Source organism: Lathamus discolor, chromosome 1, assembly GCF_037157495.1.
Source record: "Lathamus discolor isolate bLatDis1 chromosome 1, bLatDis1.hap1, whole genome shotgun sequence".
In the NCBI taxonomy this organism is placed as follows: domain Eukaryota; kingdom Metazoa; phylum Chordata; class Aves; order Psittaciformes; family Psittacidae; genus Lathamus; species Lathamus discolor.
This window is the reverse complement of record NC_088884.1, coordinates 99401564-99428774: the sequence shown is the minus strand read 5'-3', so window position 1 is coordinate 99428774 and position 27211 is coordinate 99401564. Positions and strand designations below refer to the sequence as shown.

Sequence of the window (27211 nt, the reverse complement as noted above, 5' to 3'; positions counted from 1 at the left end):
AAACCTGTCTCTGTCCGTATGAAAGAATTAGGTCTTACTTTCAAACCTGTTGGATTTTTACTGTAATACGGAAAGAATTAAATACTGCTCAGTTTGTGCACACATAATGCTAAAGGAAAGTGGATACCCCCTAGTGAGAGACAACCAGATTTTTGTTTTGGCATTGCTGCCATGCTGTGTAAATAGAAAATTTTAATAAAGACTAAGCTATTCCTACTTTACTTTTATGTATTTGGAATAAACAAGCTAATAGAGTGTGTTAAGAAATGTAATTTAAATACATCCAGTGGAGCCATGCTTACAAAGCAATGGGTACTGCCATATTCTGAAAAATGTACAGTGACATCTGTTTCTACATCACAACGATTTTCTTTCCATATTGCCTTGAGCAAATTCATGTTACACCAGCTTGAGCTGTACTGGCTTGAAGATTTTGGATAGCTGAGTTTTGTTGTAATGATGGGGCTACACCTGTTAAGTCATTGTTCAAGAAAATTGGAATTAGAGGCTCATACACTGTTAAAATATTACCTGTGTACCACTTTTGCACAGACATGCTATTCTTGTCTTTCCTATAAGCATGCAAGTTTGGTCTAGCAAGTTTTAAAGCTGAAGCCAGATTCGTTCTCTTTGAAAATACCGCTTAGCACAAATAAGATAGCACTGCCACATGACAGACTCACAGGAAATACAAAATAGATGAATTTGTGTTATAGTAAGAGGAGGGAAGGCTTAGTGACTAATCTGGGAGAGGGCAGTCTTTCTGTTCTGTGTTTAGAATATATATACTTGTGTCCTGCAGCAAGCATTCTGAACTTCATTGTGTTGAGCAGTGTGGTTATATTTACTGTACTGTAACATTTAGCTCTGGTGAGACTTTTTTTGGCTTGTTTTCCACGATTGGTTCTTCTGTTGTCTCATCTATATCTGAAATTCTCATTACACTGACTTTTCTATCTGTAAAGTGGGTTTGAAAAATGTTTGTGTCTTGTGTGGTGGGGTTATGTGTGTTTTAATGCAACAAGATCTTGTAAAAGCTGTCCTTGTTGACAACTTTCTGTGTCTGGTCTCTGCATCACCCCTTCACAGTTTCCCCTTATTTTCAAGAGGAGAGGGAGACTTCATATCCTAACTAGGGTTACTGATTTAATGGATGTCTTTGCTGTTTACCTTAAAAGACCAGCAGGTAGATATAATCTCCTTTGGATGGATATAAGAACTGGAATTCACATTTAGATGTAAACAGCCACTCCAGTGCAATCTCCTGAGAGCAAGGAGAAATGGGATGTATAAAATTCAGTGGAAATATTTACACATTCTACAGTCTGGTCATGCATTTGTTATTTCCCAATTTTTTTCTTAATCGCTGAGAATAAAATTAGATGAATTTGGTAATTTTAAGAGGAGGAGGGATAAAAGTGAAGTTTTGGATGTGGAAACATGTTATAAAGTGCAAATTTAGATTATTTAGGCTTCAAATTGCATGTCTTTTAACTCATGAGATTTGAATCTTCTATTAAATTTGCTTACTATGAATGAAAATTTGCAAAAGGTTTTTCTTTGCGTGCTTCTTTGTATTGCAAGTGTCCCTGTTAAAATGGAATCACGCTGGAGTGAGTGGAAAATGAAGACTGCCTGTCATTAAAAGATGTGTTGTGAGTATGGTTGTGAAGCCAAATCTGAAGTGACAGCATTCCATGTTCCCTCGTGGGCATCGATCTATATCACAAAACCACCACACACTTTAGTGTGGTTTGTCATCTCTGCTGAAGAGGCCCCATGGCTTGAATATTAGGAACACTGCAGAGCAGGATGTGAAATGCATTAGCAGAGATAAATGTGAAAGCTTGTCCATCATCTTCCTGCACTCTGCCTGTACTGGAGTGCTCTCAGTCCCTCGCTCTTGTGAATGCTAAAACTACTTCAGCTGCTTTTCTTTTTCTTTAAAACTTAAAGTGGTGTTGGAAGTGCTTGACTTTGTTTAAAGAAAAAACATGTAATTCTTCCTTTTCTCAGTTCTGGTCACTGTCATCTCTGCAGGATTTTTAGGAAAATATAGCCTTTTAATATCTCATTCTTTTTAATAGAACAGTACTGTATAGTACCATGGTCCTACCAACAGAAATATGTGCAGTAAAGCTTCAGATGTTCACGTGTCTCTTCAACATCATGTAAATATTTTTTTTTTTTTCCACAAATACATACTTGCTGATAGATGTAGTCTTTCTCAGAATTTTTTAAAAGTCTGGATACATAAAGGGGATTTCAGACTGCTGACTTTCATTTGGGTTTATATGGAAATAAAATCTTTCTTTGAAGTAGCTGAGGGTACAAATAAGGTTTCGTATATCTTAGTGTATCTGTAAGAGAACTAGGGATAAGCATCAGGACCAGGAAAGTTACATGTATAGACTTAAAGTCCATTTGTAGCCTTACTGCTGTCTGTGCTTAGCCCTTGAAAATTCAATGGGAGGATATTTGACTTTCCAAAATTCCTCCTCTCTTTGAATGCATTCTACTTTTCATCCTACTCTTTCTCATACCCTCTCATTATTTTTTTCGTATTTAAGGCAAATTCCTCCCTATTGCTGTATCTTCAGGGAAAGTTGTAATCTACTATTTGTTAATTTTCCATTTTCTTTTCCTTTTCTACCTGCTCTGTCAATCAAATGTTACTGCTGCCTTACATGAGGCAAAGGTTTGCTCTGAGAACTGACATTTTGGAAAACTGCTGTAAAACTACATAGTGATGAGACTAATTGTATTCTGTAAAAAATGTGAAGGGTTGCCTTGGAAATTGCTTAGAAATAAAAGAGCCAAATAGTAAAAGATAACGTTTTCCTGTAGATTTTTATTCTAACCAGCTAAGGATTTCAGTAACATAGGTGTGATTGTTCTAATCTCTGTAGCACTGTCCAAAAAGCTTGAAAATGTGTCTTTTTTCCATGAGTACTTGTGTATGCATATTCATAGATATCCTTCATTGCTTCATCCCTCACTCGACTGGCATGGAGCACATAGGACTAGTCAAACAAATCCAAGGTGGATATTGCACTGCCTTATCATTTCTAATGATGACTTTTAGGGTTCAAGGGTCATGTGCCTACTATAGCAGGCTGGAATATTTTTCTCTGAAATATGCACAAAGCAGTGAATAGAGGAAGAAGAGCATGGTGTGCCTTTAGTAAGTGTGGAGCAAGCTGGTTGTGAAAACATGACCTTAGGTTGAAGAACGTGCTTCTTTCCTTTCAAACAGTTGATATGCATTCCTTTGTAGTGCCTTTGACCTGGTGTGCCTTGAAGGAGACACTGGAGGAGCAGTTCCTCAGGAGGGGTGGCTAGTGCTCTTGTCAAGCAGGGTGCTTCAGCCCTCACAGGCAGCCCTGGCACTGCAAGCGTGAAGGATTTCCTTGTACTAAAGTCAGCAACATGGGAATGTTTGAATGACTCAAGGGATAAGATCTGTCCTCACTGGTGATTTCTTATCAGGTGAATAATCAGCTCTTCCAGCTCAGGGGACTGGGTACCTGGAGAATGACTGGCCTTACTGTGAAAGACTAAGGCAGAGAAGGTGTTAAGTAGGCTCGGCCTTTTCCTTGTTCTTTGTAACTGTGTTTGCAGTAAAGGATGGGGATTCTCCTTGTCCCTCCTTTTTTTGCTACTGTATTTATAGAAGCATTTGTATTTGTTATTTGCAGCAGTAGCCAGATTAATTTCTAGTTGGGTTTTGGCCCTTCTAATTCTCTCCCTTCACAACCTCACAACATCCTTGTAGTCCTCCTGAGTTGCCCACCCCTTTTGCTGAAGTTCATAAGGTCTTCTGTTTATTCCGGAGTTCCAGCTGAAGCTGCCTGTTCAGCCATGCCAGTCCTCTTTCTGCTGGCTAATCTTTTGGCACATGGGGACAGCCTGCTGCTGCACATTTAAGATTTCCTTCTCTAAGAATTTCCAGCTTTCCTAGACTCTCCTTCCAATGAGTTCTGTCAACCAGTCTCCTTAAAAGGTTGGAGTCTGCCCTCTGGAAGTCTAAGGTAGCAGTTCTGCTGACCCCCACATCCTTACTTCTCCAAGAATCAAAAACTCTATCATTTCATGATCATTTTGCTCAAGATGGCCTCCAACTATCACATCACCCACAAGTCCTTCTCTGTTCACAAACAGGTCCAGTGGGTGCCTTCCCTAGTTTGCTCACTCACCAGCTGAGTCAGGAAGGTCTCCAGGAACCTTTAAGACTGTTGGCTCTCTGCTATGTTGTGTTTCCAGCAGTCATCTGGTAAGTTGAAGTCCCTCACAACAGTGCAGGCTGGCAATTGTGAGACTTCTCTCAGCTGCTTACAGAGCATTTCATCTGCCTCTTCTTCCTGGTTGAGTGATCTGTAACAGTCTCCCACCACTATACCTGCCTTGTTGGCCTTTCCCCTGATTCTTACCCATAGACACTCAAGCCTGTTGTTGCCATCATTAAGCTCTAGATGATCAAAACAGTCCCTAACATTTAGGGCTACTCCACCACCTCTCTTTCATTGCCTCTCCCGTCTGAAGAGTCTAGAGCCATCCACTGCACACTGCAGTTGTCAGAGTCATTCCACTGTATTTCTGTGATGGCAATTATGTCTTCCACTGTTCCTGTTTGTTGCCCATGCTGCCCATTGGTGTCAATGCACTTCAGCTGGGCTATTGATCCCCACCTTTTAGGGGAGAGAAGCCCTAATTCCTATGTGACCATTCTCTGGTGCTTCAGTGGTTTCTAATACATCAATAGCCCTTGCGTCTTTGCTGCCACACAGATCTCCGTTCCCTACTTCCACTGAGATGGCAGACCTAAGGACATTGCTAGCACACCATCCCTCTAACACTGGGCCTCTGAGGCTTATGTCAGGTAAGCCTGGTTTTCCCCCTTTCCCTTTCAAATCTAATGTAAAGCTTTTTCAGTGAGCCCTACTAACTCCTGTGCAAAAGCTAACTTTGCTAGCTACCTCTTCCATCTCTCCTTAGAGAAAGGCACTTACCTATGTTGATGTAAAAGGTAAAAGGTTCAGCATAATAAAATCTAGTCCTTCAGTGGCAAAAAATGTTTAAAAAATATAATACTTAATATATTTAGATGCAACAAGGATTGAAAGGATGAAAAGAAATATATATGGAGCAGAGGTAAATCTGCTTTTGCTGTTGTGTTATGAAAGCAGGCACTTAAAACCAGTTTGGAAACAGATTTTTCTTTTCAAGCTTTTGTGTGTATGTTCTGGGAAAACAGAACAAATTCAGTTTATTTAAACAGATTTTTCTCCATTACCATGTGTCTCACAAGAGTGTTCTATACAGTTATGGATGTATTTGCACCAGGAAATATCTGCATTTGAAATTTTGTACTTTCGAAGTAAAGCTGAGGAAATAATTCTATTTAAAAAAGAATTGCATGCATTGGACTTAACGTGAGACTATCTTCTTGAGCAAGTTTTTGTTAGAAGAGCATAATAAATTGTTCTGAGTAAAGTAGTTAAATGGTTTGAATTATGCTGCACTTTAAATATTTGATGAATAAACATGCAAGGTTTATGTAATCATTTAGGAATTCCAGTGTTGTTAGAAATGCTTGTATCATTGATTTTTACAGTAATCAAAGCCTCTTTATGCAATCATTATGCAGTATACTACAGAAGCAAATTCCCATGTGGCTGAAATTCTCCATGCTTGCCTTTTTTCATGCCAGAACTGGGGATTTTGTTTTGATCTGTTCTTTGTTTTGTCTTCTTCACCATGGATTGCATGATCATAAAAAGAAGGAAAAAAATCTGGCTTTCTAACATGCAGTTTTTCAATAAACCGTTGCAGTTTGTGCAATGTTGGCTGGAAAACTAAGAGAACAAAGGACAAATATAGTCAGTAGCATGGTCAAAGTGTAGTGTATTTGCTTTTCTGAAAATCTCTCCAGCATAAATGTGAATGAACATTACAAACATCAACAGTTAAACTGAGTTTCAGTGCACACAGTATCAACTCCTTTGTAGTATATGAGATTTCCTTTCACTGAGAAGTAAGCTGCCTTCCCTCACCTTGAATGACTCATTGATGAGGTCGTGGATCTTTGTCAAGCAGTCACTGCCACAGTGACATTAGGTAGGGTTATATTTAGTATGTTTGGTGTGTTTTTCCAGCGTTCTGGGGTGTTGAGATTTTGGTGGAATTTTTCTTTCTTTTTCTTTTTTCCCCTCTGGCTTTCTTTTCATCACAGCTATGATATTTTTAAAGCAAGAATAGTCAAAGTTTTTTATAGTACCATGCAGCTGTTGATGCTTATTCTGGCAGTCTTATTATCTTTATATCCTTTGTTGTATATGCAGTCTCACTAATGTGAAATGAAAAAGCTGCAAGTCACAATTATCCAAACAATTTTAGTAAGATTTCATTTTTCCCTTTGTTTTTATTTTTTTTTATTTTATTTTTTTTTTGTTTTATTTCAGTTTGGAGTAGTGAACACTGTGTCTATTTTCCTTACACCTCCTTCCGCTATCTTTGTTGTTCTTCCCCAGTTTTCTCTGCCAGCTTCAGCATGTACCAGTAAGGCACAGTATTTAAAACAACTATTGTAATGACTTATATGTAATGGTTCATAGAGCTTTTGAGGTAACTTTGTTTAGAACAAAACCAGAGATACAGATTTGCAAAGACTGTTCTATAAGTGTTGACTGTAAATATTACACCTGAGCCATATTCAAGTGAAATTGATGCTTTCACTAGAAAGAAATTAAAACAAATTATTTTGTCTACAAGTTGATAAGCAAGTTTGTTGTCATGCACACCAAAGAGTAGTATGTTTGTACCAATACTAGAGTATGTATTCTTGTGGGATTAGAAGAAAACTTTTTAACTGTGTAGTACATTGATATGACTTGATATGTACAATTATTTCTGGTGGAGGCTGAAGTGTTCTTGCGTTGTGTATCTGCTGGTTACATATTGCCTATATTGCTTAGGTTTTTGGTTCTATAGAAGACTATGAGCATTTGTCACTGTGTTATTGTTAGGCAAAACAAAGAAATCACTGTATCTCTGTGGAGCAGAACGAAGAGTGGAGGATACTACCTTCTCTCTTCTGCATCTGTTAGCACAAAATTAGGCAGGTGTGTTACTGTCTAGCAAGTTTATGTCTGTGCTACTTCAACCAAAATCTGGGAGCAGGACCAGAGGCAGTATTGGATCACAGTGTTATGTTCCCTTCTTTACCCTTTAGAAGTTTTACTGGGAGTGTCAGAAGCAGTCAAAAGCTCTAAACTTTTTTTTTTCTAGGTGCATTGAGTGATAAAAGCTAATTCTTTTGATTGCACCAGCATGTGCACCATGAGCCGCTGTATGGATCTGTTTTGTCATAAAATGCAGATTTGTAAGTTTGGTTTTGGAGAAAACTTTCTTTGGTGAGATTACTTCAGGCAGGATAGTGTTCTTCCTGGCAAAATCTGTTTTGTGTGGGACAAATGTGATTTATTTCCTGTAGAAGGCAGCAGTCAGTACGTCTTTGAGATGCTTGCAAGCTTGTATCTTGACACACAGCTGCTTTAGTGAAATCAAGCATGGAGGTTCTTGATTTGTTCTAGCTATAGATCCTCACTGCCTCTGTTCCTGGGGAATAACTTGGCAGCTCTTCAAAAAGAAGTAATTGCAAGACTCTTGCTCAAGAAATTATCTCTCAGTGTCAAAGCTCTGGACAGTTACTGCCCAGTTATTGCTACCCTGTTCTGAAATAACATCACCCCTGTGACAAGAAAGTTTCTGAATAATTAACTATGCCCAAATGGCTTTCAGGCTTGGGTATGACAGAAAAAAGGCTGTCCTTGCAGTATAAATTAAAATGTAGATACATATACCCTGTTCCGTTGAGAGGCTTCCTGAAAGACTGTTTCCATGTATGTACAATACTGCACGAGACTTGTGTCCAGAGATTCATTATCTGTTGAGACATCCTTGGCCTTATCAGTTACCTGTCCTCTCCTAGAAACCAGGAGGAGAGATGTGGTGAGTATCCGGCCAACATTCCAATACAAAGTGCATACTGGGAGGCTAGGAAGAATCTCAAGAGTCTCAGTTCTAGATGTGTTGTAGAGGACCAAACTAGTAGTGCATAGCAGGGTAGTCCCATCATTGCTATCGTAGATAACACACCACGCTGAAGCAGTTTGTTTGGCTGTTTTCTGTTACATGACTGCTGAAATTTGATTTGGGCATGCGAGTGGCAGATGGGGAGTTGCTGGTCAAGCAAAAAGATTGCTAGGGATGTGACAGGCAGAAAGTATCGGGGGGAAAGGAGACTCATGTGCAGAGGCAGAGAAATTGAAGTATAAAGTGCGGCCAAACTTTGATATGCTAAGAACTTAAATAGTCCACCCTTTTCTATCTCAGGCTTGCATACTGTTAGAGCTGGATGTGCGTGTTTGCGTACAGGTAGAGCTGGGTCTCTGGAGTGGGCTTCAAGTCCCAGTTCCTTTGACATTACTGTTAGAAAGAGTAATGACATGTTAGGCTATGTTAGCTATCAGTACTGTGAAGCCTCAAGATAGTAGGTCTTTTGAGTTTGTGTACAAACAAATTCTGAATACAGAATTCACTAAAACAGGAATAATACAAAGACTACAAAGCTGTGTGATGGAAAATAGAAGGAGGTAAAATGAAGACCACGCTTCTCTACAACTGCATTGCTAATCCAGAGTCCATGTAATTACACTATACCTGAACATCCTTATTTTCTGTACCTAAGGCTTTTAGGTTAGGTGGTGATGTTATTGTCAGTTGCTTCTGTGGTCACTAATATGCTAATATTGAGTATAATAAGTTGTAATGTTTTTTGTGTGTGATATTGAGTATGAAAATTAGGGAAGGGGGAACAAATTCAGTTTCAGCCTCTATAAACATGGAACTTAGAGCATTAGTAGCTAAAACAACTGTAAGTAAAATGCATGTTTTATTTTCCTTGAAAAATGCAGCCGGTATGTGCTGGTATTACTAGCAATTGCAATAAGTTTATTTCTTACTATCTTAAAAAAAAAAAAAAAAGAAGTCCTATTCAGGGAATATGGAATTGTGTGTATTTTGCTTACCTACACCAAAATAGTAATTTCAAGTAAGTTCATTTTATTTGTTGTTTCTCATTCACATGATTTATTCACGGCTCATTCAGATTTAGTGCTACAAACTATGAGAAAAAGCTTATCATACTTTAGTAAAGCCACTTAAATATTTCATTGAAAAATTAAGTTGCCTTTTTCAAAGAGGGAAATGTTTTAATTGTGATTGAATTAGTATAATAATCGTACATAATTATTAGCACTTATTTTAAGCAGATAAACACTTTCTCCTAAATTAGCCAATGCTGATGCTATAAGAACACCTGTAACGGCACCTCACCTTACCAAAAAATACAGTGGGTTTGGGGGACATTTGGTTTTGCCTCAAATTTCTGAAGCTAGTTTATTTTCTTGTCTTCCATGAAATGAATCCTGCTTTAAGTGCTGGTATTGGTCAAAGGAGCCTTGAAATGTTGGGGTAAAGAGGGCCAAGAATGTGCCATCTTGTATGATTTATTTCTCTTGAAGTGGTTTTAGTTTCATTAGGGGGTGCTTTTCAGGGGAAAGGGTTTGTTTCTAGCAAGATCCTTGGCCTGATGGTACTTACAACTTGTCAGCTCTAGCTGACTGGGTGAGTCAAAATTTCCACATGGCATAATTTCTGGAGCCTGGGCTGGCAGGAAGTCTGAGGGCGGGGTGCTGCTTGCAGCCCAGAATATAGGTTAGTATCTGAGCAATAATAACATTTCCAAGAGAGACGGCTGAAATTCTTAAGGATGCATTTATTTACATGAAGTTTTTTAAATTAATTTTTAGAGGAGGGCTTCAGTTGTTCCTTTTTAATCTCTTCCTCCTTTCCCAGTTTTCAGATCACTGAGAAGATTGCATTTAAGTAGTTTATTTTATAAGCTGGGTGAAAATATTGGAGTTTGTCCCACATGGTCTAAAAGAGCAGTGTGTGCTGTTTAGTGCTCTGACTTTTCTTCCGTATGTTGTTTCTAGAGTCAATAATAACAAAATCCTAAGACAGATGAAAATGGTCTGTATCGAAATGCTGAATAGCATTGAAGGTCAGTGTCCTATGTAAACAGAACAGTTCCTATGTATACCGGAGGAACATGTGTACGTGTATTTACATTGACACAGTGTGTTAGAAAAGGTTCTACTTTTTGAGGTATGGTTTCTTCAGGATGTTAGAATAAAAGAGCTGAAATGTAGGCTACCATAGCAGGTATCTTTATTTCTTAGTGCTTTTTCCTTATTTCTAAATCTATATGGCACTTGTAACCACTAATGAAGTTAACTGTGTCTCTCCTTAAACTTTCCTTTTTAGAGAGGAAAATTGAAAAAAAAGAAACAGGGATTTTATTGTTGCATTGGTAGCTTCATATCCAGAATTGGATTTTTACCAGTTCTGTTAATCAGTCCTGTCCTCTAATGTCTGTATCTGAAACTGGAGGTAACGTGTGACCACAGTATTTCTCTGGTGGCATTAGTTCAAATACAGAGTTGTTTGCAGCACATACTGCATCTCCTCTGGGGTTTTATGAAAATGTTAGTATATTCAGAATATTTTGGTACTGAATATTAACTTGCATCAATTTATTCACTGGAAAATATTTGTGCAAGGAAGGACAGTGGTGGCCCTGTTAGTCTGAAGAAATCTGCGTGTGTATCATCCCAGTTTTACAATAAAAGCCTCATGGCAGCAGATAATTATTTTAATGTTGGTTATCTAATTGAATATAACACCATTGCAAAGTTTTGCAAAGTGTGCAGTCTCTGTGCATGCCTTTTGATGGCAAGTTTTCTGTCCTCACATTTACATAAATCGTTATATACAACGTGTAGGCTGAAGAGTGTGAAATGTCTTTGGAGTAAGCTGGAGGATGCTGAACCTGTGAGCTGCATGGCCCTTCAGCTCCTGCCCACATTGCTTCTAACAATCTAACAGCTCTACCTCAGGCTCAAAGTGTCTGTGCCGCACAGAAATTACTCAGTGTGGGGGATATCTGGATAAAAGGCCACAGTGCTTTTCCCTTTGTGCTTGATCTGTTTGGACAGCTTCAGAGTTCAGGCAGGCCTGTCTATAGTATGGGGTTAGTGTGCTTACCCTGTGGAAAACAGTTGAGTATGTCAGTTTCTGTCAATGAGACCTAGCTGCATGTTATTTGTAGAATTCTCAGGAGTATTTTGCAAACTATGCTGCCAGACCTCCAGCAGAAAGTGTGTCTGCACGGCAGTATTGCAACAAGGAATTGGACCCTCTTGTCACGTGCAAATGTAGTTTCTATAGAGGAAGAGAAAGAGATACTCTTAATTTAAAGTTAAATGTACTCACCTCTGGAGTTAACAACTGTTTGACTAAGAGATGGCAATGCTACATACTGCTTGAAGATAAAAGCTGAAGTCATACCTTACTGAAGGTATTAGGTGGTGTTTGACAGTCCGCTTTAGCTATTTGAATCAAGGACATGGACAAACATAGGGGACCAGACTTCTGTTTCAGGAAAAAATCCTCATCATGAGCAAGGATGTATTAAAGTAAGATACTTCCTGAATGAGCAAAGACATTCTGTTTAACTGGATTCTCCGGGCAGTCTTAAAGATAATATTAATTGCAGCAGTTTTTACAATGGAAAACGACGTTTGCAATACGTCAGTGCAAGCTACATTTCCTCCCCCAGAGCTGTTAGTATTTTTAAAGCATTTGAATTGAGCTCTGGATGTAATTTAACTTTGAAAATTTCTTCTTAATGAAAACTTTCTGTACTGTAAATGTACAGAAATGTCTCCAGAAATCATATATGAATCTAGTACTTTCAGAACAGTCTTACTTGGAATGGAAAAGAAAAAGCAAGGATGGGTGCCTCACTGATCTTCATGGAACTTATTGAATTCCCTGTGAACTTTTGATATGCTCAGGAACTCCCAACAGTAAGTTGTGACATATCGTTCAGTTCAGAAACTTGAAGATGTGTTTCAGTAGTGAGTCAAATGTGATTTGCCATGGACTCCCCAGCACTTTTTGTTAGTGTAGGGGCCCCATTTGACTTGAGCAGCTTGCACTGGGGCAACCAGCATGGCAGTAACCTGACAGTGCAGAGCTAACAGCTCTAACTAGCTAAGGCTTGACAGAAGCACTAAAACCTTCACAAAAGGACTTTAGTCAGCTTTATTTGGTCTGCTGGCAAATGTCTAGACTTCTGAAAAGTGACAGTGAGGCTTGTGACAGCCTCAGTTTCATGGTCCTTCCTCATTAGGCTGTCTTTTAAAGCACAAGGCACATCACTGTTGTGCAAAAGAGAACTTTTTGGCATGGATTTCATTGAATATTTTCTGTTCAGTTGTCAGCTGCAAATACTGAGTTGATTCTTATATAGTTTTTGTTCACCTTGGGGTTCATGTAATTTGTGGCAGGCTCTCTTTCATGTCACTTTATCAGTTACTTTGTGTTTCAGCATAAATGCTCTACTCCAGTGCAAACAAAAAGCAAGAAAAAAGCCAGTTTTTCAGATATTCTCTTAACAGATAAAGGATACAACTAATTCATATGCCCACAGTAGTCATTGAGGAAATCATAGCTTAGACACTGGACTGGAAAAAAAACCTGAAAGGTTTTAGAATGGTACTGGATTGTTTAAGGTGCTTTTTAGGAATCAAACGTGAAGTCCAGGCTGTTTTCTCTTCCCCCCTACCTTCCCCCACATCAATTTTCAGTGTAGCTGAAGATTATGCTAAGGCTTATGGATTGAATTTAGAAGGATATTCAGACTGGAGATATTTACACACCTAAAGATGCCAGTGAGCTGCTGTATGGATTCTAATGAGGTTAAGCATCCAATTTTCCATTTTTTCGCTACTTGAGGTACTTCTAGTCAACCTATATCTACGTAGATGCCTTTAAAGCTGCCTAAAGAAGTTTGCCAACACCATTTTCAGTCTCTACATACTTTTGAAAAATGTGATTCTAACTTTGCCAGATTGGTGTCTATAGCATCTCTTTTACAGATGTCCATGTGCCAACACAGAAGTGATATGCTCCATAAACTTTCAAGATGGAGGTTAAGTACCCTTTCAGGAGTTAATTGACCAGTAGTCTGGATGGAATACATTCCTTGCCATCAGAAGCTAGTACCTCAGACTGGCTTCTAACAGTCTGTAATAGGAAAATTGATTACAGCTCTCCTGTAATCAGATGGGGGGTGGGAGATACATTGGCCTACACAGTGATACCTAGAGACTTTGGGCAGTCTGGGGGAGAACAGTGTCTCAGCTTTTAGTCCTTGCCTTGGTGATTATTTTACAAAATCAAGATGAAGAAATTCACTTATATATGGCTGGTAGGACCTGAAAGAAGGGGGAGAAACTCAGGTTTTAATGCAGTTTTACTAGGTACAAGTACAGTGAGACAAAGACTCTGAGGATTGAAGATTGGGTAGGAGTACCTTTGGAATAAAGAATCTGGAAACCCATGCCTGGGAGGTTTATAGACAGTCAACATGTCACCAAGATAAAGTATTTTCAGGAAAGAGTTGCCACAACCATAACGAAGTAGTAATTCAGCAGAACAGACTGTTTCCATTGAAACATTTTGGACTGAATTGCAAAATATTACTAATGTGATCTGCAGCTTCCCTCACATTTCTGTTGGGAAACTGTGTAGGTATCACTGTGTTTAGTCTGTTATTCTGTTTACTGTTCTTTGAACTTGAACATGAAGGTTGTTACTATAACATAATTTTGTCTTATACGCCTGGAGAGAAGTATATTGTGGAATTTGGTTAGAATCTCACAATTAGGAATTATGTAATGTCTTTTATATTTTGTAAATGGACTGTTCAGTTCAAAAGCATGGTGGTTTTTTTAATGTGTAAAAATTGTATTTTGTTTTGTTTTCTAGAGGGGATGAAGATTGATGTTGGTTAATTGAGTGAGTTAAAGCCATCTAAAAATTGAATTGGCCATTCAGAACAGTGAGAACAGGTGCACTGAATCTGAATGACTTGAGTCTCAGAAAAAAGAATGAAGACTTTTGTTTTGAAAGAGCTAAAGCAATAGTAAATATGTGACAAAGGGGAATTTTGATAAATAAAAGGGTTAAAAGACAGTAAATTTGGATTCAGCCTGTGCCCTTGTTTTTTAATTAACAGTTGTGTTTTTGAACTGAGATATAAATAATATCTTCATTATTCTTGTTCTTAGAGTGACAGGGAAGTCTGTGAAGGCTGTGATCCTTTGCTTCTAAAGGTTTGTTATATAGGACTACTGGAAAGGAAATTAAGTGTTTAATATAGCAGTGAGAATACTCTGATAAAAGTTCATCTCTGTCAGCATGTCCTTTATAAATTCATGGTCTCTGAGTTTTGATGGGCATGAAAACTAGCTTTACGCTAAATTTATGAAGATTTAAGGGTAAATTCTTTAAAGTATAAGGGGATTTTGGTGCAGGAATGTCTCTTATTGTGGCAGTGTGAATATATGTCATAAGGAATATTTCTTAAAATGAATTTTAAAATAGGTAGTAATTTTTTCATTCTTGGGGGGGCTTGGTTTGGGTGTTTTGTTTTGTTTTTTTCCGTTGTGTGTTTTTTTGGGGGGGTGTGTTTTTCAGCTTTTTTGTTTGTTTTTCTTTCCATTTAAAGTAACTTGAAATGGAGTATAGGCTGGTAAGAAGTGTGTGGAATAAAATAGTGATCTGTGCTCATGCTGATATATGTAATTAGCACAAGAACTATTATAAGTAGGACAATGCTCATACTTATTCAAGCACCTCAAAACCAGACAGGAATTCAGATTTGTCTGAATTTGTCATGCTGCATAGTGGATGTACATAGGCTAAGTGGTTAAAAATGAATCAGACTTCATAGCAGGGTATCTCTGCTCTGGTCTAGAACAGCAGTCATAGCCTGCAGGGCAATACAGGCATAACAGCAGCCAAGCAGTGCCCAAAAGAATTCAAGGGGAGTAAAGCTCAAAGGCAATTTACGGTGTTTCAATTACATTCAAAAAAATATGGTCTTTTGGAGGAGGGGTATAACTTTTATTTGTTTTATCAGCATATGCTAAGAATGTCTCTTGTGTCAAATGTCAGTGAGAACACAAAATTGGAAGGTCTATTGCCCTTCTCTAATTTCCAGCAGCCCCAGTTTTAAAGTCTGGGGAGTACTGCCTTAGTTTAAATAGATCTCCTTCCTTTCATGTTAATGGGCAGTTGAATTCATTTAAAATAATCGTATCTCCTTGCAGCTCTTGTTTTGTGATGCTGAAATAAATAATAAATTGAGCTATTTTAGTCTTATTACCTGAAAGTGGTTCACCATTCTTACTAGCCTTCTTAATCCTGTTTCTTGAATATGAATGTCAAGTGTATACAGTATTGATCATGAAGTGGAAATGCCTTTCCTGATATATCTGGAAAGGAATTTGCTTTTTTCAAAGTTGTTGATGCCTCATACGCAGCCTGCCAATGAATGGTATGCTTAAGTCTTTTCTGCTGCTGTTTCCTGAACTGGCATGCCTCTAGCTTGTAGAGGAAGTGCTAGTTGTTACTAATTGAATGCATGGCCTTGTACTTGATACACTTACGTGTCTGTTACTCAGGTCTCCCATGTGTAATTCTTTCTGTATCCCTTTGTGGTTTTACTTTTTACAGATTCTGCCTTTTAAATTTTATTACAAAGCTTCTGCAATTTTTGTTGTAGTGTTCAGTGAAAATATGAAATAAAATTAGCCCTGCCACTGAGTCTCAAGGAACTGTTATTACTGTTTCAACCCTGCCATTTCCTGATTAGTCAGTCTGTTATTCTAATTTCTTTCTAACCGACTAATAAATTTTGAAAAGCCACTATATCAACTGCTTTATTGAAGTCCACAAGATAAAAGCTACTGCATTTCCTTTGTCTAGACAGTTATCTTATTAAAGGAAAATAAGAAATTAGTCTGCTTAATATCTGTTTAATGAACATGTGTATTTTCCTAATAGGAATATGCATATGTATGTATAAATATTGTGGCAACCATCAGTAATACAGTCACCAGTCAGGGGGGATGCAAAATCCTGACTAAATCTTAAACTACTGGGAAGATCCAGAATAACTTGCAGTTTTTAGTAACATGCCAACTAGACTATCCACTATCCTTGTCAGCCTACTGATGATGTTAAAGTCTAACTATGAAGAGCATGAAACACTGTGAGCTAATGGGACCTGAGGAAACTGCATTAACAACGGTTTGAATCATAACTGAAGGAGTTCTGGGGTGGTGGGTGGTTTGGTGGTTTGTTTTTTTTTTTTTTTTTTTTGCTTCTTTTCTCCTATAACATATTTGAGAGGCTTGACATCCATGCGATCTTTCTGAGCTCTGTAAGTTATGTTTTTAATCTTAAGAGTCTAACATGGAGGGTTAGGGTCTGGTTTCATTATATTAATTGGTGGTTTATATTTCCAAATAATTTCCAGGTTAAACGCGTCATTCATTCCTTTAACATTGGGCTACATAGTTACATTTTGCTTTAGTGCCCACCACAGTTTATTTGCAATGTTTCTGGCAGCAACTTCAAATATGTTTGGACTTCAGTCTGTTGGTGTGTTCCAAACAGCAGCAAGAGGTTTTAGGCTGCTTGCAGGTAATGAAAACCGTGAGGTGGTTTTACATGCTTCACGTATCAGTGTTGTTCACTCTTTAGATTTTTCCCCTTCTCAGTTTTATGATTCCTTAGGGAGCTTTAGTTTTAGCACTGAGCTAGAGTAACATATCAGAAAGTAATGCAGATATCTTTAAAGCACACAGTTGCATTTGTTTTGCTGAAAGTCTAGTCAAGCAGATAGAGAATCTCCTTTGGACAGTCCTAGCTTTAAGTTGTCTTCATGAAATAATGAATAATTATAATGAATAATGAAACTATTGTGATAGAATAGTGTTTCAAATGCACATAAACAAAATTCACTCATGAGCATTTTAAACTTAGTCAACAACAAACTTTTCAACAAAATTTTAAATAAGCTTAGGAAATACCTAAATTTCTGCAGAAGAAACCTGATTTTGTGGGATCTTGGTTCATTGATTAATTTTCTCTTGTTTATCAAGTAATTGCTTTTCTATGGAGAAAATAAGGGTTTCAAGCTTAAGGTATGTTCCTGGTGTAATGCATTTCTCCTTGGCAGTTTTGAGTTCTTAAAGATTCTTCTCTTGTATTTAAAGGGAAGAATGGGTCCATCTTGGTCAGAGGTAAATCCATCTGTTAAGAAAACAGAGTTCTGAATTGTTATCATGGGTCCTCAGAATATATTCTCCCCTTTGCCTGCTTAGTGAAAGAACCTTTTTCATGTAAGAAACAGCGCTGAAGTATCAAAACTCTTAAAATGAGGTTGAAAATACAATACTACAAAAATTACTATTTGGTTTCTTTTTCATACCAGATTTTCTTTTACAGGCCCAAAGCTTCTGCTTTTGTAGTGGTGTTACTTCAGTGACCTGGATTTGCCTCTAATTCACATTGGCAACGCCAGGAGTGGCCCTTAATTGTTTTAAGCAGTATCTATTTTACAAAAAGCATGACTGGCAAGGCATTTTGTATTTGGAAAATACCTATGAAACAGCACACTTTTCATTACACTTATTGACTCTTCCCCTGTGAAGAACAATTTTTGTTCAGACTGTACTTTCCTTACTAAACTGCTGCCAGTTAGCATTCATCTGAATCCAGTTTCCCATGAGATATCTTTGAGAAAGGGCTGTTCTGATTAAGTATATCATATTTAATTAAAATGATACTATAATTTCATTCTTTTTGTTGTGGTCTAAAAATTCTGAAGTTTCAACAGTAATTTCTTGTCTCCTTTTATGCTTTTTTCCTTGTTTTACTGGTTTTGAGGAAAATAGCCATTAGTGACTTAGATGTTGTTAGGGCAGAATTTATGCTGGTATATTAGTGTTCCTAGAATGGAAACCATTGCAGAAACCACATGTGCTACCTTAGCAGTGAAGTAACTGCAGCTGTACTGTTCGTTTCAGTGGCAGTGCATTGCTTGGTGATTGGTATTGAGTTTAGGGAAGTGGGAGGTACAAGTGAAATTAAGAGTTAAAATGCTCAATTTAATGTGGATATGCCAAAAAAGAGGCATTAAAAAAAAAAAAAAAGCCTCATTAAGTACAAGGAATGAAGACATTTTATTTTACTTATGAGTGTTGACATTGTATTTCCTGCTTGTCATTTCTGTTCTCCAGTAAAACATATGCAGCTAGTGCAGAAACTTTCATTGGCACCACTAGGCATGGGACACAGCTTTCAAGTCTCCAGATTTTGAACTGTGAGTGAAAAATAGTAGTTCTGTCTTCCTTGATAACGTTTCCGTTGTACAGCCTGAATGAAAAGGGTATTAAAAAGTGATGTACAAATACAACAATTTCTTTTACTTAGTCTAACTTCAATGTTTTTGTTTTCCAAAATAATTTTATATTTGTCATTAAAATGACTAGATTACTGGTGTAGTAATAAAACCAGTCAAGTGTATTTACACACTGGCTTTAGTGTATTAACAAGATCTGAGGTTATAAAAGAAAGGTGGTTAAGCAACCATGGCCCTTCAAATAGTTTCATATGTAGTGTTTTCTGTCCTAAGGCAGCATGCAAATTCTTCTTCAGAACTCAAAGATACTCATAGCTGAGCGTGTTTTGCCGGCCACGTTTCTAAGTGCTCTGAGGAGATAAATCTCTTGGATAGCATGTTGGATGAGAGAAAGTATGGAAGTTACACACCACATGTCTCTGAATAGCCTGTCTTTTAATGTAGCTCTGCTGAGTTGTGTGGCTGAGACTTGTGTTTTTTTGGGGATGGTTTCAATTAAGTCTTGGGCTTTGAAGAGATATTAAAACAGCACAGTGGTTGGAATACAGAAATATATTTGTTAGGGGGATAACCCCAACTGTGAACAGAAGAAGGAAGCTGAGTAATCCAGTGGTATGTGGAACAGGAGACAAGAACCTATGTTCCTAATTTTATCCCGGGCAAGTCACAAATACTGTATTTCTATGCGGTAGAGGGTTTGGTTTTTATGGGATTACTCCCAGTGCATGAGATCAAATATGTGTACACTGGTAGGATCAGAGTATTAGGTAACCAGTCTTAGTGTCTGAAGATGCTAAGCACTTGAATAGTGGCTAGGTAAATAGGAGCTTCTGCCTCTGTAAAATGGGGGAAATGCGTAGGTGTTATACAGAGAAATGCATGGGATGTTCTAGAGTTAACTTTCCATTTTAACAGGATGCACTGGAAAAAATTGTAGAGTAATAAAACAGTTTAGGCTGGAAGGGACATTAAAGCTCATCTAGTTCTAAGCCCCTGCCACTGGTAGGGACACCTTCCATTAGACTAGTTTGCTGAAAGCCCCATCCAACCTGGCCTTGAATGCTGCCGGGGATGGGGCAGCCACAGCTGCTCTTGGCAACCTGTGCCAGTGTCTCATCACCCTCACAGTAAAGAAGAGTCTTCTCCAGGATGAACCACCCCAGCTCTCAGCCTGTGTTCTTAGGATAGGTGCTCCAGCTCTCTGATCATCTTGGTGGCCTCCTCTGGACATACTCCATCCATCTGTGTGCCCTTTTTCATTTTCTAACAATACTTGGTTGCAAGAAAGCTCTCTTGCTAACAAAATTCTGTCATTTTTGTTGTCCTTAATCATTTTAAACAAAGGAATGCTGAGAAGCTTCAAGCAGTTTGTAGTCTTTAATACGCTACTCCTTGCCTTGTCTAGATGTTGCTACATACTGTTGTTGCATGAAGTCTGAGATGTTTCAAAAGCTTCATCTTGACTTCTTTGTTCTCGGTTAAAGGATTTCCCTGCTTTTAGGTGATGCTGGGAGCTACTTTGACATTAAGATCTACATTTTATCTGAGGGGGGAATACTAAGCATTTCGTCTTTTTTCCCCAGGATGCAGTGAGCTATGAGTGGCTTTAGAACTGAGTTTTCATCCTGGTACAGGCTTTCTCACCTCTTCCTAGATGCAGTATGTATACTACTACTGAAAGGCCGTTTTCTGGCTGCATTGACCAGCAAGGAGCTTTGAAATGGAACTGCTAGTGTTCCTTGTGAAAGTATCAGTCACGTAGATAAGTAGTTTTACTTTCCTGTAGCTAAATTCCCTGTAAGCAATTTGCTGTATTTCAGGCAGTCTTGGGGTGTGTGGAAAATGGGAAGTTACTGCTTTTCCCCTACCCTTTCTCTATATGCACAGTGCTGACCAGGATGGAGCCAAGAGTGCTATAATTTAAAACAGTTTCTCAACAGCTAAACCAAATAGCAGGACTGTAACATGCTTCTTTTTCTTCTTCAAAGGTAATAAAAGCAGTAGAAGCTGAATTTTTCTTTTAATGGTTTTGTGGCTAGAGTTCATCTGTCTACCGGAAATTAACGGGGATCTGTTGCAAAGAATTGGTACCTGAGGTGTTGCTGTAGCTGCTGGGTTTATTAACCCTTTGTTGCAAGAGGGGACATATTGGGGTGGGAGTTCCACGAAGTATTACTGTGGCTGATGAGAAGGTATGTGATTTGAAGTGGTATTTCATTTAGTTACCTAATTGAGCCATCTTTTATTTAAATGTTATTCTGTATAAACTTCACTGAAATATTTCGTGTAGTCTTACTTTGTTTCCAGTTAGCCCCTAGGGGTTTCACTTTAATTATTTACTGCAGCTTGTTTTCACTCTTTTTTGAGTGTGAAAAAAGAGTGAAAAATGTCGCTTATTTAATATGCAAACATGTGGAGATTATTCCTCCCCCTCCATTTTGAAGAAGTGTGAGACTCTCCTGATCTATTGTACAGGAATTCCTGTAATTTGCAGGAGCACAAAGCCATTTATGAGATTTTTTTTTTTATTTTTTTTTTCACACATGGAGAGAACAGATTTTTATTCTGTGTAAGTAAAAAGCAGGGAAGTCAGTGCTAGATTACAGAACAATCACAACTCAGACTGGTGTGTGCGTTTTCGTGGAAAATGACATAGTGCAAATACCATAATTGAGTATTTGTACAGAAAAGGATTTCTATGGAACCCTATTACAAATGCTTGGCATATAACATCCAGGAATACGTTTGGCCACAGGCTGTGGTGAGTATTAAAAGAAAGCTGAAAGGCATATTTGTGAACTTCCATCATTTTGAATTTAAAACTCTGCAGATCCAGTTTGCAAAGGCTTTAATAGAAAAAGTCTGTGAATGTGGACATTTAGGAAAGTGGAAAGGACTTTCGTTTGTGACATGAACTTCATGAGCACAAACTGGCTGCTGCAAGTCAAGCACAGAACCTATTGCAATTTCTGATTACTGAAAAAAATGAATTGCAGAAAACAAGTAGAGCTCTTTTCTGAGAAAGGGGTTCAGTGTAACCATGCTGACTCCTAGTGTCTTAAGAGCAAGTATCTGTATTATATTGGCCCTGTGCCATAAGGCAAGAGCAATTATGTTGTCAGATGTTTCATGGGTTGCCAGCAGAGCGGGATTTATAAAGAATGTGTTGGGACTGTTCGTTATCGGTGGAGGATGTGGGAAATTTAGGGGAGATAAAAGTGAGAGGAAAAAATATTGCTGTTGATACAATTGAACTGCGTAACTGGAAGAGGCTTTTGTTGTTGCTGTTTGGGAAACAAACTGCGTCTTTGCTCAGGAAACATGGTTTTGTTAAATGATACTTATTAGCTTCTGGCACTTATCTTTACAGAGAAATGTTTTCAAGGCAAAACAATGGTCAGTCTGCAGCTTTTCTTTCTTGGATAGAATAGTTTACTGCGATGACCCTGTATTTAGGTGAAATGAAACAAAAATAGTGGCTCTGCTCTGGAGAGGTCTTTAGCACATCTGTAGCACAAATGTAACACATCTGTAACACAGAAGATTAACTAGAGGCTAAAAACATGAATTAGTCTTTGTCATTGTAAAGATCTGGTTTTAGCAGGAAAAATATAATCTTCCAGACTTGAGTTTTTGAACCGTTTTTTCTGAAATTTATTGTACTTGGTTGTTGATGATAGCTCTAGTAGTGGCAGGAGATCTCTTAAATGTAGGCACTTGTCAAATGAAGTGCACAATTATAAAAATATCTTCAATCTACACAGGAGCACAGAAACATTAGTAGGAGACCTTTGTCCACAGAACTAATGATGCTAATGGTGATGTTGATGCTTCCAGCTCCTGCTTCTTAACATTTTCCTTGGAAGAACTAACGTTTTGAATATAAATTCTGGAGTATTAGTATTTTTAAGTAGGAACTGAAGTCAGAAGTGAAATAGGCAAACTGCTACACTGAAAAGTAGTCCTGATGCATGTCCTCCAGCAGCAGTGGATCTTTTACAAAGGCTTCTACTTTTATGTTCATAAATAAAATTATGAAATGGTAAATGGTTTTTTTTTTTTTTAATGAAAGGGTTTCTTTATGTATGTTTCCTTTTTATGCCTATAATATAAAATAGGGTAATATGCTTTATGTTTGCTCTACACATCAGTTGTAAAACTTAATTATATATTATATGAAAAGAAAACTTCTGTAGCAAACTTCCTTCAGTGTTAAATACTTGGTGGTGAAGAACGGAAAAGAGTGGAAGTCTGGCATTCCAACTCAAAAACCTTTCTGTTTGGGGGAGTTCATAAATCCTGGAAAGTTACCTTCTGGTATGTGATCCTTACGAGTACTGTAATAAATATTAACTTCCCTCTGCAGGGGCTTGCAGCTTTCTCTGTTTATCTCATTGTTGAGGGAAGGATAATCATTTATACTCTTATAAGAGAAAAAGACCCCAGGAAGCATGTACACTGCAGTTGGCATATGAGTTTTGAAGAAAAGCAGAGTCTTTTTTTTTTTTTTTTTGTGGGTATCGTGGAATCTGAATTAATACTCTCTGACAGAGGCTGAAAATACCATTGTTCTGTCTTCTCATGAGCAATGGTGAGATAATAAGTGAGGTGCCATTTCAGGAACTGCATGTTTCACTGTGGCAGCCCTTCATGCACACAGATGTCATGGGAAGAAATTGGTATGTACTAAGACCAAAGATGCTTTTTAGGAGAAGAAATTAACAGCTATATTAAACTGTGATGGTATAAACAAAAATTAGCACGACAGTAATGAAAGGACATTGAGAGTATCTGGGACTTTCTGTATGGACTCCAATAGCCTCATCCCTCATTTCTGGAGGGCAAAGGAATTTAATTTTAAATAGATATTAGATGGCTTTCTAGAGATGAATGTAGATCAGAGAAGAATTTCCGTGAGGTCACAGATAACAGGCTTCTAGATTCTAAGAACTTGTTATTTTGCATGGTGAGTGGGCTTCCCCTCTCCCTGCAGAGGTCTGGAATTCTGTCACTTTTGTGTTTGTGAAACATCTTGTGAATTTCATTCAGGGGTCTTGGTTTCTTCTCTGGTATACAAGGAAGAAGGCAAGTACCGTTAACTCAGAGCAGTCTTGAGGTTGTTTTTTTTGGGGGAGGACCTTCATTTGCCCTTAAACTGTTCTTCTCAAGGTACATGCAATTGTGAATTGCTCACAGGTTTGTGGAGCAATGATGATGTAAAAAGTGAAGCATAATTCACTGCCTTTCTGTACCATGATCTTTGTGTAGGAGGATGAGAATTTTAAGCTGCAGTGTTTAAATCCAACCTGCCATACACATTTTGTTAATGCAAATATTATCTTGAGCTGAAGCCTCATGTGCAATTTGAATCAATGCTAGGCTTTTCTTGTAAAAGAATACTCAGCTATTATTTTTAAATGTGGCCTTTCAAGTAAGTCAATGTTTTAGTTTTCACAGGGAATGAACTGAAATCCATTAATGTTGAGTTTATTTCACTCTCATCTTTCTAAAAACGAGATGAGGAATTTAATAAAGTGATCACTGCTCTGTGATGATGCTTATGTTGACAATTTTTGGAGCTAAGGTTCTTGCAACAGTATTAGATTTGGTATTATTTCAAGATCTCTTAGTGTTTAAAACTGAGCAGAGTGACTTCATGAAGTTACAGAATGCAATAGGAAAAAATCAGCTTCTTTTAGATCTTGTCTTGAAGGTGTATAAGTAACCAATTTGTATACTTTTATAGTTCTATGTAAAATATATATTTTATGTATTTTTATTTTGCTGAGGGCTTTTTTTAGTTAAATTCTTAACTCATTAGATTTTTTAAATATTTTTCCATGTAATAAAGTTTTGTTAGTCAAATACTGAAAAGCATTTTGACCCCTTTTATTCTTCTTTTGAGATATTAAGTATGTATAAATCAAGGCATGCTTTATGGGACATTTTAAGATCAGGGAAAAGTTTCAGTCTTCATTTCAAGCAGTCTGACACTAGCGCTGTGAAAAATAATCACCAGGTTGGGAAGTGTATGTCAGAAAGTTTAATAACCTATTGTATTGACAGTTTCCAATCAGGTTTATAAAATGTCTCCTTGCCACTTAAGTAATACACTCTTTCCACTATATCATGTATATTCTCATAAAGTACAATCTATCATTAAGCAAGTTTTTTCTTTAAAATTAATCAATTGACTGTAAAACTGAAAACTTCCTTTTTAATTACTTTTAAGTTCTCCTTTGCTTTCATTTGGGATATCAATGGTATTTAGACAGCTGCTGAAATGCCTCAAAATAGAATGCTTTCCTGAATCAGGACCTTTATCTCCTCTTCTCCTTATCCCATTTCTCGTGTTCCTCCATGTGAATCTGGAATACAGATAGCTTTGTGTAGCCTGTTTCTCTGGTAATTTTACCTGTCTTATATCCAGACTTCTTTGTGGTCTTCAGTTTAAAAATTATTTTTGGAATTGTTGGGAAAAAGCCACTGCCTAATACAATATTTAATGCAGCCCATAATACAATGCAATCAATTGTTTGTTCTTGCATTTATTTAGTAATTTAAAATGATCTGACATGAGAGCAATAAATAAAATGGCGTGTTACTCAAAAATACCGTATCACTTGGTGAGACTGATTAAGTTTGTGATATCCGAATAAGCTTGTCCCATGCATACATATACATTTCAAGTAGCTGATGCTAGCAAAGCAGGTATGACACACAAGTCTTATAACTACCCTAACATGACTGATACAGAATTTAATTTCCTATGTATCCACTTGCTTGTAAGCTATGTTATCCTCTTTGTATTTGTTCTACTCATAGGTGGGATAAATTACAGATGTTAAGCAAGAGCCCATCCCAATACCTTCAGTATTCACTGCTCTCATTACATTCTCATGTTCTTTTTTTGTCATTTGTAACTGTGGCTATTATTGCTCTGGATAAGGATCCTGGCTGCTCACCTGCAGAAAGGTGAAGAAATGAAAGTCATAAATGGGAAGAGGAGGGTGTTGGTGGTTTTGGCATCTGGGGTTTTGTTTTTGGGGTTTGCTTCTAAATGAAATGCTACAATTAAGTTGCTGGATGTGGCTTTTTTAACACTGGAAATTGCATGGGTTTTATTAGAAAACTAGGCAAGTGAGCCTTGATATTCATGCTAGATTAGTTCATGTCTTGAGATATGTAGTGGGTTGACCACGGCTGGACACCAGGTGCCCACCAAGACACTCTGTCACTCCCCTCCTCCTGGGAGGGAGGGGGTGGGAAATAAGATGAAAAAAAAAGCCTCTTGGGTCAAGATAAAGGCAGTTTAATAAAGCAAGAGCAAATGTCATTTGCGGAAGCAAAGGAAAAGAAAGATTTTATTCTCTATTTCCCATCAGCAGGCAATGTCCAGCGACTTCCTGGGAAGCAAGGCTTCAGTGCACGTAGTGGTTGCTCCAGAAGACAAACATCGTAAATAATGAATGCACCCTCTTTCTCCTGCTTTCTTTTAGCTTTTATTGCTGAGCAGATATCATGTGGTCTGAATATCCCTTTGGTCAGTTTGGGTCAGCTGTCCTGGCTGTGTCCTTTCCCATGATCTGGGCCACCCCCAGTCTGTGGGTGAGAGGGGATTCTGGAGAAGCAGCCATAATGCCAGGACACTAGTCTGTTACCAACACCGTTCTGTTTAGCAGTACAAAGTACAGCACTGAGTGCTTCTATCAGGAAACTTGACTCCATCTCAGACAGACCCAATACAAAATGCATGCTAGAATTAGTTAGATAAAGATGTATGCATTTTATCCAGTGGTGTCCTGACTTTCTTCTGATTTCTGTTTAAAGGGTCCATTTGCAAGATGCTGAGTTCAGGCAGCTGCTATAGTAATCACGTTGGATGTAGAGGGTCTGCAACAATTTACAGAGAATTTATTGTATGAGTTGGAAGATTCTCTGAGTACAGCATTATTTCACATATAAGCTGTTCTTTGTTGCATATATCTTTTTCACTTTTAGATATGATATGTGGAAGGGGGAAGCTTCTAAACATTAATTTTCTAGAACTACCACCATCCTGTCAGCAGATAGCATACTGTGCAATTATCAGAGCACTGTATCATAACCTATCCTCAAGCTGAAGAGATGACCATATTTTTACATGTATAACTACCATTCATATAATACATCTGGTATTAAAATGCTTTTCTTTTATAAATAATTATTCCCTCTGTCAAGGGGAAGGAGTGAGGAGAAATTGTAGGCTGTACAATTGTACTTGCTTAAAGTGAAAATGACCACTTCACTTTACTAAAGCTCATATTTGTTAAGCTTTTCTATATTATTCGTTGTATTAGTTTTGCTTCAGTGAAACTGGTGCTGTCCCTGTGAAGATGATAAATTAAAATAATTTTGATATGTAAGGCTACTAACACAGTTTTGGAAGCATAGCCTATGTGTTGCTTATTAAGTAGATAGAATCTCCTACTTGTTTTCAGAAGTCCTTCTCAAGATGTTGCAGTGTCTGTAGTCAACCATTAAAAATTATACAAAGTTTCATCATCTATGGCAAGATCTGTTCTTTTGATTTATTTAGACAGAAATCAAATCTTTGTCATCTAATCTACATGACATAAAATCATTCCTGCTAAAATGTGTATGTGCTTCTTTTATCCTCTACTTTTGTGGGGCAGACTTTTGAGTGAATTTCTAATACTAATTTTGATCTCTGAGAACTGTTAATGATTTAAAATACAGGTATCTTCCATAAACTACTTTCCCTAGGCCTGGACCAAAGTTAAGTAGAATCTCATACACCTTCTC

The 27211-nt window shown here is 37.7% G+C and overlaps 1 protein-coding gene across 12 annotated transcripts in view; it reads left to right on the top strand.

The window, feature by feature from the left end:
- INPP4B (inositol polyphosphate-4-phosphatase type II B) overlaps positions 1 to 27211 on the top strand; it is a 342362-nt gene that overhangs the window by 174094 nt on the left and 141057 nt on the right. The window lies entirely within an intron of this gene.